This window comes from Eretmochelys imbricata, chromosome 18 (assembly GCF_965152235.1).
Source record: "Eretmochelys imbricata isolate rEreImb1 chromosome 18, rEreImb1.hap1, whole genome shotgun sequence".
In the NCBI taxonomy this organism is placed as follows: Eukaryota; Metazoa; Chordata; order Testudines; family Cheloniidae; genus Eretmochelys; species Eretmochelys imbricata.
The window spans coordinates 4,960,553-4,976,587 of record NC_135589.1 but is presented as its reverse complement, the minus strand read 5'-3'; the positions used below and the strand labels follow the sequence as shown (position 1 = coordinate 4,976,587).

The 16,035-nt window shown below is 50.9% G+C and overlaps 1 long non-coding RNA gene across 2 annotated transcripts in view; it reads left to right on the top strand.

Annotated features, from left to right (window-relative positions):
* LOC144277014 (uncharacterized) overlaps nt 1-16,035 on the top strand; it is a 37,999-nt gene that overhangs the window by 12,098 nt on the left and 9,866 nt on the right. The window contains exons 3-5 of one of the 2 annotated variants that reach the window (XR_013348379.1): nt 4,611-4,742; nt 8,840-9,020; nt 9,535-11,044. This is a non-coding gene — a long non-coding RNA (uncharacterized LOC144277014). Of the gene's footprint in view, nt 1-4,610; nt 4,743-8,839; nt 9,021-9,534; nt 11,045-16,035 lie in introns of those variants that run through there. The other variant, XR_013348378.1, reaches the window with a different exon arrangement.

Genomic DNA, 16,035 nt, shown 5'->3' with positions numbered 1-16,035 from the left:
ACCCATGCTACAGCCCTTGCCTGGCAAGCTTTCAGCTGATCACTGCAAAGCACAGACACTGTCGTGCACAGGGGCTCGCTGGATGAAAGGAGAATCCCACAGCACCATGTGAGCAATCTGCCCCGCGCAGCATTGGTTTTGGGACCTAGGTGTCAATATCTATAGGTGCCACTACACCCTGGGTTAGGGCTCAGGTCCTTTCACTAACAGAGCCCATGCACGAGTCCTGGAAATACACAGCATGTGGCAGGAGCAGGGACAGATTCTCCCCATTTTACTGACAGCCCCATGTTCCTGCTTTTCCATATTTTTATGGATGGTCCGTGCCTCTGCTGCTGGCTGGCAGCTCCACCCAGGATCGACTTCTGAGGAACTGAAGAGCCAGTGCAGGTTTGAAAGTGCAGAGATTAGGGCTTCTTACCTCAGAAACGCTCCGTGCCCTGACTAGGCAGGGCAATGACGGAAGTCCAGGACTAGATCTCAGGGCCACAGGAGTGACTCCACACCACAAATGCTACAAGGATCTAAATTCCCAGCACAGAGCATGCAGGATGCCAGCCACTGAGAGTGACTTGATAGCAGAGGAGACTCCTCAGCGGGGCCCCTTCTAAGGGCTCCTCCAAACACAATCCTCAGCCAGAATCTGAAGGAGCACTTTACACTATATATTAGGCAGATTGGGTAGCTGCAGTAAATTTCTAATGGTCCTGTTGCTAAGGTGCTCAGGACAGTAGCCTAAGTCTTGGGAGACTTGGGTTCAGATCCATGCCCTGCCCCAGGTTCCTTGTGTGATCTCAAGCAAGTCACTGAACCTCAGTTCCTCACCTGCCCAGTGGGGATAACAGCACTACCCTGGCTCCCAGGGCATTGGGATGTGAGGCTAAGCATGCTAGAATCACAGGCCCACAGGGTTCGAAGGGAACACAAGGGTCATCTAGTCTAGGCCCCTGCCGAGATGCAGGATTTGTTGTGTCTAAACCATCCAAGACAGACGGCTATCCAGGCTCCTTTAAAAGCCTCCAGTGAAGGAGCTTCCACAACCTCCATAGGTATCTGGACCGTTGTCCTACTAGTTTTACAGTTAGGAAGTTTTTCCTGAGATTTAATCTGTAGTTTGAACCTATTGCCTCTCATCCTGTCCTCTGCGGCAGGAGAGCACAACTTGTCTCCATTTTTTTTATGGCAGCTTTTCAAGTATTTGAAGGCCACTATCATGTTCCTCCCCCCGCCTCTTTTCCAAACTAAACAGACCCATGCTGAAGATTACAAAGGGCTGTCAGACCTACTGAGGGAAAGCACTATATGTGAGTTAGGTCCTGCTACTACTGTGCTCTGTAAGCACCGAGCTGTATGCATGTACAAGGGCCCCTAAGTGTGCTGCACGGAGGGCTACGGTGTACATGCCAGCTGGAAGCTATAGCTGCTTCCAGTGTAGCTGCAGAAGTTTGCTCCTCTGGGAGCTATGGATGAATTCTATCTTCTACATCTGGCGTATGAGAGGGCACCCTCTCTCCCCCACCCCGCATGAGTATTCCTTACTGATAAACGTAACGCTCCTGCAAAGGTTGGTGGTGGGGGTAGAACCTTGCATGTTCACCCCAGGTCTTCCTACTTGAGCTAAAAGAGTAAATCCATTGGCTGGTAGTAGTGGTAGGCTATAATTCTGCAAATGTGTGCCGGCCGCTAGAGGAAGACATGACACCTGAGCCCGCATGTTACATAAACCTGGTGCAGTGTTGCTGACCTGGCAATGTGCCTTTAAACAGGATATGTGCCTTTAAACAGCACTCTCTTCTACCTTCAGAGGCTTGGTGATTGGGAATTTCACCCCCTTCCCTGTATTATTGAGAACACCAGGGGACGGGTGATTTTCTACCGGGCTCACTACCTCTGCTCTCATTGAAATTAGTGACCCCACCTGCGCCCTGACCCTGCATGAAAGCCCAGCTATGAGTATGTGGGCAGGGGACACTGAATGCCAAGCACAGCTGCAGTCCTTTCGCTCGCCAGAAGTTAGCATGACCTATGGGGCAGGTTCACAGGGTCCCCTCCACATCAGTGCCAGCTAGTGGAGCTGGCCACTGCACAGAGGATCATACCCTGCCACCTGTGGGCAGCATGCCCAGTGCACCCTCTTGTATGAACAGTGAGGAAGCGAGGGTCCAGCTGCTAACATAGAAACCAGAGAGAATGTGAATTTATTCTTCCCGGGGCCAGCAGCACTGCAAGCTCTAAAAAGTGAACCAGTTCACTTTTTAGAGCTTGCAGTGCTGCTGGCCCCAAGCTATGAATCAGGCCCCCAAAATTTTAAAAAGATTTTAAAGGCTAAAACTGTGGGACTGTCTTTGCCTTCTGGTTTCTGAGCCCTTAGGCATCAGGCTTTCGAACCTTTCTTCACAGCTGGGAGGGTCAGACAGTTACTTTTTCGGTCATGAAAGCTGATCACACACACCAGATACCCAGAGACTTCCCGACAGTGGAGTAGGTATAGTTTGACAGCAATGTGCAGCAGGGACAGCAGGAAAGGGGGAGTCTGGGTCCATGTCTACACGACGGGGACTACAAAGGCAGAGCGGAAGGGGCTTTTCCGTTGCTGTAGGAACCCCACCGCTCTGAACACCACAGAAACATTTTTCAGTCCACCACCTAGCTGGTCCACACAGGAGTTAGAGTTAGGGCAGCACAGTACTGCCTGTATATGGATTTTCCCTACCCCCGAGAGCTGTAGCAATGCAATGTCACGCTAACAAGCCTGGTGGTGAATGGGCAGAATTTGGGCAAGTGGAAGGGCTACCATTCCGCCCGGGGCAGAGTTAGGGTTGTACGGCACAGCCATTGTACAAGTGACAAGGTTGCTCTCTAGGCAGGGCAATGGGGAGTCTATGCTGCTGGCTGCCTTCATTTGTCATTTCATAGAATCTCAGGGTTGGAAGGGACCTCAGGAGGTCACCTAGTCCAACCCCCTGCTCAAAGCAGGACCAGTCCCCAATTTTTGCCCCAGATCCCTAAATGACCCCCTCAAAGATTGAACTCACAACCCTGGGTTTAGCAGGCCAATGCTCAAACCACTGAGCTATCCCTCCCCCCTTGCTTTATAGGCTTGTGTGAGGGGCACTACATACAGAACCTCAACGGCACACCCAAAACAGCACTTCTACGCACCCACATTTAGACAGCATTTCAAAAAACAAAGGAGGGGTTTCTTGAGATGAACGCTCCAGTACACAGAATCCAGCCACCTGGGCAGGGGTGGAAGGCTCATGCAATGGTGAAGGGGAGCAGAGGCTGCCCTTCTGATGGCAAATAGGTAAAGGGAAAGCCAATTTCACTGCGGAGGGAAGGAAAGCATTCTACACAGTGGCACACGGAAAGGGACCTGTAAACCTGCCTGTTAAGATGTGATTTGCAGTGTGGCAAACTAGGAGCCTGGTCCAGCTCCTCTCTGAACAGCCCCAAAAAACTCAGCCTCTTATTCTTCTGCATGCCCAAGTGAACTCCTCAACCTGCTTTGAGGCACTTCTTCACACTTCCTACAGGGACGTGGCAGATGGGCTCCTCTGGGACTGACCCAGGCCGGGCTAGCCCCGCTTAGAGAACCGTTCCTGGGAGCAGGAAGTTAGGGCTCACCATGAAATTAAGCTCCTGAATCCTGTCTGCCATATGGAATGGCCTCGTCGGCATGCAGTGAAAACGTACTAAGCAAAGCAGCAGCGTGGGGGGCTGATCAATAATAAATGACCCGGGGGAAGACAGAAACAGAAGAAGAAAATTATCCCTTAGTTAGGCTGGAAACATGGAGCATCCCACTCTGCATCCCCGCAACCCTTTCCTGGCAGACAGGACCATTCATGGGGCTAAGGTGGATGTGTAGATCTTTCCCTGCTCCCAGCGCAGATCAGAAGGGGTGGAAGTCACGCTGGGGCGGCGGCCCAGTGACTTGGTTCTGCATTTCCAGCTTTCAGTCACTCAGGTCCAAGTGGATTCCAGGCTCTCTGTGACCAGTGTGTTTAGCCGATGGGAGCGGCGCTCTCCCCCACTATCATTCTAGGAGCAAACACCGTGCCCCTTCCTGTACGAGTATGGAGAAGTCAGGTCGGCACAGGAGGGCGGGTAGGGCACATTGCTGCCTGGGCCCCGCTGATGGACAGCTAAGAACCAGCACATCTTCTAGTGACAAAAATATGTTATGAGGGATGATTAAGAGCTAATCCTTCCCAGTGGGCATAACCCAGGGCAAGGCAGCCCCAACAAGAGGCTGCAGGGACGAGACGCTGTAAATGCCAAGGAGGGAGGGGACCTGTTTGGGCTGCTACCCGAGGCAGAGCTGGGAGTTACGAGGACAGAATTCAGAAGGGGACACCAGGGCTAACTAGCAGGGAAAACTCTCAGACAGCAAGGTGTGGTGTGGCAAGGGTCTGTCCCCCAGCAATGGGGTGGAGGTCCAACTGCTGGGGCTCCAGCAAACACTTTTTTTTTTTTCTTTAAAGTATAAAAAGGAACATCACAAAGATTGCCAAGGAAATGGGCCGGGCAATCCAGCCACATCACAGGAAATGCTCATCTTTAACTCTGTAATTCCATGCTATTTCTCTTTAAACTCACAAACTCAGCACCATGTGACCCAGCCTCTGGCCTCCCTGCACACCAGGATACTCCTCGTCTCCACCCAACGTGGTCAAGGAAACAATGGCCAGCCCCTGTAGGAGCAGAACAGCCCAGCAGCACCCAGCTGCAAGGACCAGGTAGGAACCACCAAAGACACATGAAGTCATTTGGCCAGCACCTTTGTATTTAAAATTTGCTTCTTAACCTCTACGTCTCAGGTAATTGAGTTTCATGCATCAGTGCTACAGAGTAGTCTGGGAAGGCAAGTGCACGCATGTACACCTCCACACACACTCACCCCCCCAGGCCAGCCAGCCACTCAGACTTCCTCGGAGTGAGCTGCGGCATGTGAGCAAAGCTCTCCCTCTCTCGCTGCCAGAGTGCACACACTCAGTCCTCTTCTGTTTTTCCTTCCCCACAGGCGGTGGAATCCCACTGCCCAGCGTTTGCTTGGGCGCTGGCTCCCAGCTACTGCAGAGCCCTGAGAGGCCAATTCTTGTAAACAGCAACTCAAATGAAATTTCACTGGGGCAAGATCATTCAGCCTCACTCCCCGTGGGAGCTGCTGCCACAAGAAATCCTGCTGCCAACCCCCAGCAAAGAGACTCGCTCTGCTGGGGAGAGGATGGCCTTAAAGAGACAGGCAGCTCACTCACACCCCGGCCTTATTTTGCACTGCAGAGACATTGGCACAGCCCTGCCTGCTCTCAGGGCAGCCACCCTCACACACACTGCGCTGGGCCGGCAGGAAGACTTTCATCCGCATATAAGGAGAGGTTTCAGAGTAGCAGCCGTGTTAGTCTGTAGTCGCAAAAAGAACAGGAGGACTTTGGCACCTTAGTCTCTACGGTGTCACAAGTACTTCTTTTCTTCATATAAGGAGAGGGAAGTGGAGGCTTCCATGCTGCTCTGGCTCTGGGCCTGTTGGGCCCACGCACACTGCTGTGGGGTCAGAGTGCCTGCAGGAATTGGATGGGTTTGCTCAGTCCACAGAAGCGCAGAGCTACAATTCATTTGGAAATTTAACACCACTAATTTAGGCTTGAATAGGGACTGGGAGGGGCTGGCTCACTACAAAAGCAATTTTCCCTCTCTTGGTCTTGACACTTCCTCATCAATTATTGGGAGTGGACCACATCCACTCTGACTGAATTGGCCTTGTCAACCCTGGTTGTCCACTTGTAAGGTAACTCCCTTCTCTGCATGTGTCAGAACAGTAACTCCTCACTTAAAGTCATCCCAGTTAACATTGTTACATTGTTGATCAATGAGGGAACAGGCTCCCTTAAAGTTGCGCAATGCTCCCTTATAAGGTCGTCTGGCAGCCGCCTGCTTTGTCCACTGCTTGCAGGAAGAGCAGCCCATTGCAGCGAGCTGGTGGGGGCTTGGAACCAGGGTGGACAAGCAGCCCACCCCATCAGCGACCCACTCCCCTAAGTTCCCTGTGCAGCAGCCCCCCAGCAGGCTCTCAATTGCCAGCAATTCAGCTGTCCCTCCCCCCACTGCCACGTGTTGCTCCTGCCCTCTGCCTTGGAGCTGCTCTCCAGAGCCTCCTGCTTGCTGGGGAGGGGGGGTAATGTCAGGGTGTCCCCCTCGCCCCTGCACCCTGCTTACCCCATCTCCATAGAGCAGGGCTCAGGACAGAGGGAGCTTCCTGGAAGCAGCTGCTGCGGTCTCAGCTTGCTGATTAACTTAACAAGGTAGTGTATTTAAGAGTGGTGTCAGCATATCTAAGGGGAAACGCACATCTCTCTCTCACACATATGGTGTGCATCTCTGTCTGCCATGCTGTCTCCCCTCCCTCCATTCCTGCTGCCTTGTAGAGTGTGAGGCTGCATTGACAATGAGTTAACCCTTGAGGGCTCAGCCAATTGCTAGTTCATCATTTAGCAGTAAGGCAATCCCTGGGAAGTATCCCACCCTCTGACTCCACCACCTCAACCAAGCTTCACAATCATTATCTCTGTGTACAGTATTAAATTGTTTATTTAAAACGAGCGAGAGAGTGAGTGTGTGAGTGGTCTTTTGTGTGGCAAAAAAAGTTTCCCTGGAACCTAACCCCCCGTTTACATTAATTCTTATGGGAAAATTGGATTCGCTTAACATCGTTTCGCTTAAAGTCACATTTTTCAGGGACATAACTACAACGTTAAGTGAGGAATTGCTCTATATTTATGCCTGTATCCGTAATTTTTATTCCATGCATCTGAAGAAGTGGGGTTTTACCCACGGAAGCTTATGCCCAAATAAATCTATTAGTCTTTAAGGTGCCCCCAGATTCCTCATTGTTTTTATGGATACGGACTAACACGGCTACCCCTCTAATACAGACGCGCAGTGTTTACCTCACAGAAAATCGCTGGGTTTCTCCTCAAAGGAATCTGGTGTCACTGCCTTGACCTTGTTACATATATCACCAACTCAACAATGATTACGGACGCACACCTAGAGACAATGCCCTTCTCCAGAACAGGGAGCAATGCAGCAGATCCTCTATCTGCGAGAGAGAAATGTCTCCCTTCCCCAGAGCCACCAACCAGTCTGGCAGCTCCACTTTCCCACCCCTCCCCCTTTTCCAAGCACAGATTGTGTCATAGAGAAGACCAGTGAAAAGTCACAGCTCCCCAGAGCACAAAGCAATGGTGAGGAGGGCAGGCCCGAAAACTACAGTTCTGTTTTGTGACGAAGTCTGAGGTCCCAACATTTGTTTTCATCCCCATGTTGAAAAAAATTAGACTTTTGAAATGTTGTGTGTAAAGTTAAAAAAAGCACAAGAGAGTCCTCAGAACAGTGGTCTGCGCACTCGCCTAGGATGAGAGAGACCCAGGTTCAAAGTCTTTGCTCTGGGGCAGTGACTTGGGGCACATCTACACTAGGAACTTAAGTCGACCTAACATTGTTAGACTTAACTCTTGTCCACACTGCCCTTCTTCTGTCGATGGTGCATATCCTCACCAGGAGCGCTTCCACTGACTTAAAAGGGGCAGTCGGAAGGCACTGAGAGCCCGGGTCCACAGCTCCCCTCCGCTAGAACCAGAATCCGGGGGGGGGGGTCATGGATCCAAGTGGGGAGCGGGGTGGGTGCAGCCCAGCTTGGAGCAGGGAGTCCAGGGGATAGCCGGGCTCTAGCTGGAGCCCCCAACACACTCCAGGGTGACAGCCCAGCTTTCCTGTCAATTTCACAGATCCATACTAGAGCCATGAAATTGACCAGAATGACACCCAACAGCTGATGTAAATAACCCCGGTGTCTAGACAGACACTGTGCTGCCTTAACTACACTGACATAAGCTCTACGCCTCTCGTGGAGATAGAGTAATGTCGGTGTAGTAGGGCACTTACATCGGCGGGACAAGGCTGTAGCGTGGACATAATTAGGTTGAGGTAAGATGTACATGTCTATCTAACTTTGTAGTGTAGACCAGGCCTTGGAAATGAGTCTCCCACATCCCCGGTAAATCCCCATACCACCAGACCAGAGAGTCCATCTGTCTCCCTGGTCAGCGAATAATTAGTGATACAAAGTGGAACGGCTCCAACCAGAAAGCCAGAGTCTGATTTGTAGCCTTCTAAACCCTTGCTCTACCCCTGTTCATCACAGGGAACTGAACCCCCATAACGGCGATAAATGCTTTAATCACCAGGCTATTCTGGGCATCTCTCTCACTGACTGGAAATCCCATCGCACACTTGAGGAAATTTTCAATCAAGAAAACAGTTTTGCCAACATTTTCAAAACCACTTCAATGCTCATTAACGCCAGCCAAGACTGGTCACTGATCTAGCACTTTCCATCCAATGCATGACACAAAAGTAGGGCAAGATCACTGTCCCCATTTTACAGACAGGGAAACTGAGGCACCCACCAGTGACCTTTAGAACTTCAGCCGTGACTCTGGAACCAGCTGTAAATCTGACCAAGACCGAAAGAGTTTATACTCTCAGAGCATGCTAGAGAATGCACCTCACATACAATTCCCCTTTCACTGACTCCATTCACAATCTCAGAGCTAACCAGACTCTGCATATCAAGTTCTGCATTATAAAAGCAGATGAGAAAGCATCACGCTCTTTGTTCACACCCTGCAGGGTGTGTTCCAGGTGCTGCATTTGAGCATCTAGCTGTTCTTCTTGGACATGCTGAGCTCCATACCAGACAGCCTGCAAGGGAAATAATAAGACTTCACATTAGTTTAGTACTTTCCATTATTTCATTCTGTTTTGTTCTATTCAGGCTCCTTGTACTGCACCCATCATCATGATATCCAGTACCAAATCCCTCTGGGAGAAAACATCCACCACTGAAATACAGCCACCTCTGGAGTGGAGCATGGCAGCAGTTTTATCGGGCATGCCAAGACTACATGAGAGTTTAGGACAGAAGTAAAGAGCACTGTACCCAACTGAAACTGCAGGTAAGGAGAGTGCATTTGCCCAAAGGGAAGCTTGGCCAGAATACTGGGGTAAATAGACTGAATAAGAATCCTGCTCAGCACAGACTCTGGGCTCTGCACAGGAGTGTACAAAGCAATCATGTGCATAGGTGCCGACTCTGTGGGTGCTCCTGGGCTGGAGCACCCATGGGGAAAAAATTGGTGGGTGCTCTGCACCCACTAGCAGCTCCCCGCCCCAGTTCATCACCTCCTCCGCCCCTGAGCGCCATCCCTGCTTCTCATCCCAGTTGTTTTGTGGCATAACAAGCTCTGGGAGGGAGGGGGAGGAGCAGGAACATGGCACACTCAGGGGAGGAGGTAGGGAAGAAGCAGGGCTGGGGCAGGGATTTTGGGGAAAGGAGTCAATATGGGCAGGGGCAGAGTCAGGGTGGGGCCGGGGGGCCGTGAGCACCCACCGGCGCCAGGAGAAGTTGGCGCCTATGATCATGTGTTTCTATGGGAGCGACGCTTACTTGACACCAATTACCATCTTCAGCTCACACTCCATGCTGCTGCTCTGAACCGGAGACGAAGAAAGAGTCGGAAAGATTCAATCTTAGAAGGCCCACAGCCCACCTGAATGGAGAAACGTGGCTCTCTCACCTGGAGAATGGCCACACTGCAGCTCCCATGGATTCCCCGAGTGAGGGCTCATCCCACGTACACCCTGCCCCTGGCTCCCGGAGCTTCCCCCTACAGCTTTGTAGGGCAAGAGCTAGAGGCCCTCATGTTCTGCAGACCTGCCTATCCATGGGCTATTTCCTGGCATTGCATTGGGAGCTCTCCAGAACTTAACAGCTCCATCTTACCAGTTCCTGCCCATCAGCTTTTCGGCTGCAGGAAATCAAAGGGGGGAAGGGAGAGAATACCACTGCCCACACCTGGGAGATGTGGGTGGGCTGCGACAGGAAAGCCTCTTTCCCCGCAATCCACATCAGAAGTGTAGGAACACTTGTGGAGTCAAGTGGAGGGAAGAGTTCAGAGCCACCAAACCCACTGCAAGAGCCACCCAGCCACCGGCAGCTTTTCACTTCATGATTTACTACGACCGCGTGCTGCTCCTCCCCGGAGCAGGCGGAATCTGTCTGCACACAAAGCGAACTGCCTCTGGAATGCGGCTGCTGCCACGCTAAGAATGGGGCTCCCCAGGGAGACGGCTTTGCTGAGTTATGCCAAGCCAGCTGCACGGAGAAGCTGCAGCCGGGAAAGTAACTTCTCAGGTGGCTTTACAGTGCAGTGGAGATCAGGGTGCCTGCGTCGCGCCCTCGTTACAAGGCCCGAATGCAGAGATTTCCAGGAGGAGAAGTTGCTTGGGCAGCTCCCTGGTTCATTAAGCATCATAATAACTATTCACGGAGAACCCCTGGGGCCTGAAAGCTGCTCTGGGGGGGAGGGTGGGGGTGTCACCGGCCTAACCGCCTCCCATAATCTCTCCACACACACTTGCTTCTAACTGAGCAGGGAGGGGAGAGTCAGTCAGCTCTAGGGAGCCAGTGGGAGGATTCAAGGAAAGGGCACGCAGACGCAGAGGGACACCACATGCCCTAATGCACAGTTATGCACTCTCACTTCCACACACACACGCTTGTGCGCATGCAGACACACACGGGCAGGAGTACTTGCACAGCACCAACGCACACGCTACCACAAGTGCGTACACACAGGCACCTGATGTACACACACAAGGCACGCAATATGCTTGTCTGTACACACACACGCTCACGCCCAGACTTGTGGACACATACACATTCCATGGCTGGGAACCAAGGCCAGAATATTTGAATATGTTTTTTTTTAATGAATACAAACTGTGACTGCATTCGGTTACCCTCTGCTACTGAAACAATCCCTTCGCCTTTGAAGGCTGCACCACGGTACTGTAGTGATCACTCACTTCCTCGCAACTCGTGGAACAAGTAAACAGATGTTGGGTGGCTGGTTAATCACTTCACCTGTTTGCTACACGTTGCCACAGCTTTATAGATAATAAAAATCCACTAGCTGAATATTCCTAAAGGGTGACTCTTCTCGCCTAGAGCGAGTTGGTATTTAAGCAGGTCGGATTTGCAATTTGCGATTATAAAAATAATCCAGTAAAACTGGAGCAAGGGTGAAACTGGACTGGTGACCCCCAACTCACGATTCCAAGTGGAGGGCTGCCATTGACCAGCTGTCCCACAAGACAGGGCTGGAGGGGCACACCGCAGTGGACAAATCCCCAAACCAGAGCTGATCTGCACATGGATCCAGACTCCCTGGGACTGTGTGGATAGAGATCCTGGAAGTATGTAAGCCTCGGAAGGTACCTTGCACATTAATCCACCCTCCCAGATAGCAGTGGGCCCTGTTCAAGCAGAGGCAGAGATATCCAGCTATTCTGGACCAGCTATGAGAAAACACATTCACAGCAGGCACCTGGGAGCTTGGGAAAGCTTCATGGAAAGGGCTACCGGGAGGCAGCACTGTGTGTACAGAATTCAGTCCAGTCAACAAGCCATGCAGGGATCTCTGGGGAGCAGGGAGCGCAGAGGGGGCTGTGGAGGGACAAGTCTCCTAAGGTAAGATCCATATTGCCATGGAGAATGACAGCCACCGACAGCCAGGTAACTGCACCTTGGCAACTAGTAAGGCTTTCAACTTCAGTTACAGCTTCCCTCCAGTAACTTCCCAGCCAAATACTAGCAAGTGTGCCTGACAGGGACAGTGGTGCTAACACAGACCACAGCCTGGTAGGCAGAGCAGAAATGTGTTCCCAAAGGAAACTGCCCAGGCTTGCCTTGAGCCCCTTGGCTACTCAGAGATCTCCAAAGCACATCCACAAGCTGGGTGTGAGGATGTGCTGGGGGAATGGCCCGGTGCCAGACACAGCATGGGTGTGGCTCTCTGAGAAGGTGCCACCGGCATGGTGAGTGCTTCCAAACACTGTACCAGGTACAGCCGCTTTGCCCGCTCTGCACTAGCAGCGGCTTATTAAACCAAGGCTCTGTGCAACATGCATATGGGAGCTCAGAAGCTGGTCAGCAATTCTAAGCATCCTGCCTGCAATCTGCACAAGTCAGACCCAGCAACGGCCTTCGCATTGACCAGCCCTACCACGAGACAGGGACAGAGGGGTGAGGCGCTGGGGAACAAACAGGCTCTCATCCCTGGCTGCTCCAAGGAAGTGGAGGTCACAGCTCTGCACAAGGCACAGCAGACCAGCTGTCCCACAAAACAGGGCTGGAGGGGCACACCACAGCTGGTTCTGGTGGACAAATCCCCAAACCAGAGCTGATCTGCCCATGGGTCCAGACTCCCTGGGACTGTGCAGATAGAGATCCTGGAAGTATGTGAGCCTCAGGATCCAGCTTCAGAGGCCTGGACACACAAGGATAAGCTTCAGCAGCACAGGTGTATCTGGGGTCGTGCCAGCTGTCAAGACTAACTCGCCACCCAAGCATGAAGATGCCCAACCAAGATATCAAGAGAACAAAGGTCAATTCACAGATTCATAGGTTTAAGGCCATAAGGGGCCATTCACTGGGCTCTTCAATCTAGCAGAGAAAGCCATGACATGATCCAGTGGCTGGAAATCGAAGCTAGACAAAAATCAGACTGGAAATAAGGCATCAGTTTTTAACAGGGAGGTTAAGTAACCACTGGAACAATTTACCAAGGGCTGCTGTGGATTCTCCAGCACTGGCCATTTTTAAATCAAGACCGGACTTTTTTCCTCACAGATCTACTCTAGGAATTATTTTGCGGCAGGTTCTGGCCTGTGTTATACAGCACTGCAGACTAGATGATCACAGTGGTCCCTCTGGCTTGGGAATTACAAATCTATGATTTGCAATCACCTTGTCCGACCTCCTGCCTAGCACAGACCACAGGACTTCCCTGAATTAATTCCTGCTTCCAGTCTAATAGCTTTGTTTAAACTAGAGCAGCTCTTTTTGAGAAAGACGTAACCATTCCTAGGGACAGAGAATCAACTACAGCCCTTTTCGCTTCTATCTCAGAGTGCAGGGGGGCTGAAACTAGGGGTGCTGCACCCCTAGTTCCAGTGGTTTCCGTCGCAGACTGTGTTTACAGTTCAGTTCAATGGCTCTTAGCACCCCCAGTATGCAATCTGCTCCAACACCGCTGGTGGAGTTCTTCACTGACAAGGAGCCCAAAGCTTGTGCGCAGCAGCCCCAGTTCAAACCCTTCCCCCTTCAGCCCTGCGCCTTACAAACCCATTGCCAGAGGCTTTACATGCAGCCTGGCCAAAGACCAATACAGCTACCAGAGATGGAGAAGCAAAGCCTGCGACCCAGCTCGGTATAGAAATCCAACCATATAGAGCCGTTAGAAAAGACTGCTCCCGACTCCAGATCACAAACTCACGGAGATCAAGCCGGCAGCGCACCTCACTTAGCCCACCACGCCACTGACGCCCTCTGGAGTGGCGGTAGCACAATGACGCCATGCTTCTGCATCTTGCAAACCTAGTTCTGCGTCCTAGGGTTGCCAACTTTTTCATTGCACAAAACCAAACACCCTTTCCCCGCCCCACTCCTTCTGAGGCCCTGCCCCACTCACTCGAGCCCCCCTCCCTCCATCGCTCGCTCTACCCCACCCTTACTCATTTTCACTGGGCTGGGGTAGGGGGGTGGGTTGGGGCCGCGGGGAGTTAGGATGAGGAGGGGGCTCCGGGAGGGAGTTTGGGTACAGGAGGGGGTTCTGACCTGAGGCAGGGGGTTCGGGCTCTGGTCAGGAGTGGGTTCCGACCTGAGGCAGGGGGTTCAGGGTGCGGGCTCCAGCCGGGCAGCACTTACCTCAGGTTGGTGGCACAGCAGAGCTAAGGCAGGCTCCTCGCCTGCCCTGGCTCCACGCTACTCCCAGAAGCGGCCAGCATGTCTGGCCCCTAGGCAGAGGCACAGCCAGGCAGTACCGCCCCCGCAGCTCCATTGGCCACAGTTCCTAGTCAATGGGAGATGCAGAGCAAGCACTGGGGGCAGAGGTAGCACTTAGAGCTTCCCTGATCATCCCTGCACCTAAGGGCCGGACATGCTGGCCACTTTGGGGAACTGCACAAAGCCAGGCAGGCAGGGAGCCTGCCTTAACCCCGCTGCACTGCCGACCGGACTTTTAACAGCCCAGTTTTCTGATCAAAAGCCACATGCCTGGCAACCCTACCTGCATCATCCCCTCTGAGAGGCTCCTTCAGTCGCAAATAGGAGGTAGCATCCGACAGCAGATGCTGGAGGGTTTGTGGCTGGGCAAACAGATCGGTTTTAGCCCTCGAACTGACCAAACAGGGAAAAAGGTTTCAGGGTTGAACAAAACATTTCATTTTGTTTTCATTTCCTTCTACCCCCCCTGAATCTAGCTAAATTTCAAAACAAAAAAACATTGACTTTTCCAGAAAAATTCCCCCTCCTTTTTCCCAGCCAAAACTGTGTGCCAAATTCATGAATAAAGAAAAGGAGTACTTGTAGCACCTTAGAGACTAACCAATTTATTTGAGCATAAGCTTTCGTGAGCTACAGCTCAAAGTGAGCTGTAGCTCACGAAAGCTTATGCTCAAATAAATTGGTTAGTCTCTAAGGTGCCACAAGTCCTCCTTTTCTTTTTGCGAATACAGACTAACACAGCTGTTACTCTGAAAATTCATGAATGCCTTCAGCTGACCTGAACATGTAAACTGTTCACAGAAAAGTTTCACCCTGCTTGGCTGCAATTTTACAAGCACTTTACAGCCATGCTACAATAGTTTTATTAGTGAACACTTTTAAACCAAAATATCTTGTTTAAGATGAGTATTTCTATTGAAATATTAGTTCTGTAAGACACTCCTCCCAGCAAGAACATGCACAGTTGAAATGCAGCAAATAAAATTCAACTCAGAATTCTTTTCCCAGTAAATTCTTTATGTTAGGCAATTTGAGTGACATGTCATGACTTGGAATTATATTTGATAAAATATGAGAATCTCTGATTATTTTTTGTAAGTCCAAAAGGAACCACTCTTATCTAGTCTGACCGCCTGTATAACACAGGCCATAAACCTTCCCCCAGATAATTCCTAGAGCAGATCTTTTAGGAAAAAAATCCAATTTTCATTCAAAAATTGCATTATGGAGAATCAAGCACAACCCTTGGTAAATTACTGCAGTGCTTACTCTCATTGTTAAAAACTGATGCCTTATTTCCACTCAATTTGTCTAGCTTCAACTTCCAGCCATTGAATCGTGTTATACCTTTCTCTGCCAGACTACAGAGCCCATTTGGAATATTTGTTCCCCATGTAGGTACTTGGTCTAGGATTTATTTTGGGGCAGGTCTCTGGCCAATGACATACAGGGGGTCAGACTAAGTGATCACAATGATCCCGTCTGGCCTTGGAATCCAAGTGTGTTCAAGTCACCTCTTAACCTCCTCTTTGTTAAGCTAATAGATGGAGCTCCTTGAGTCTATCACTATAAGGCGGGTTTTCTAACCCTTTAATCGTTGTCATGGCTCTTCGCTAAACCCTCTCCAATTTATCAACATCCTTCTTGAGCCGTGGACACCAGAACTGGATGCAGTATCCCAGCAGCAATTGCACCACTGCCAAATAGAACTAGAACCTTCCTACTCGGTATTCCCCTGTTTAGACCTCCAAGGATTGCATTGGCCCCTTTGGCCATGGTGATGCACCGAGAGCTCATGCTCAGCTGATTATCCACCATGATCCCTATTTTTTTTTCTTGGCAGAGTCACTGCTTCGCCAGATACAGCATGGCCTACATTCTTTGTCCCTAGAAGCATAACTTTACGTTTGGCTGTATTAAAACACACGTTGTTTGCTTCCCACCCAGCTTACCAGGCGATCAGATCACTCTGTAGCAATGACTTGTCCTCTTCATTATTTACCACTCCTTCCATCTTTGTGTCCTCTGCACACTTTATCAGCGATGATTTTACATAGTCTTCCAAGGCATTGATAAATATGTTGAATAGTGTAGGGCCAAGAACCAAAATCTTTGGCACCCCA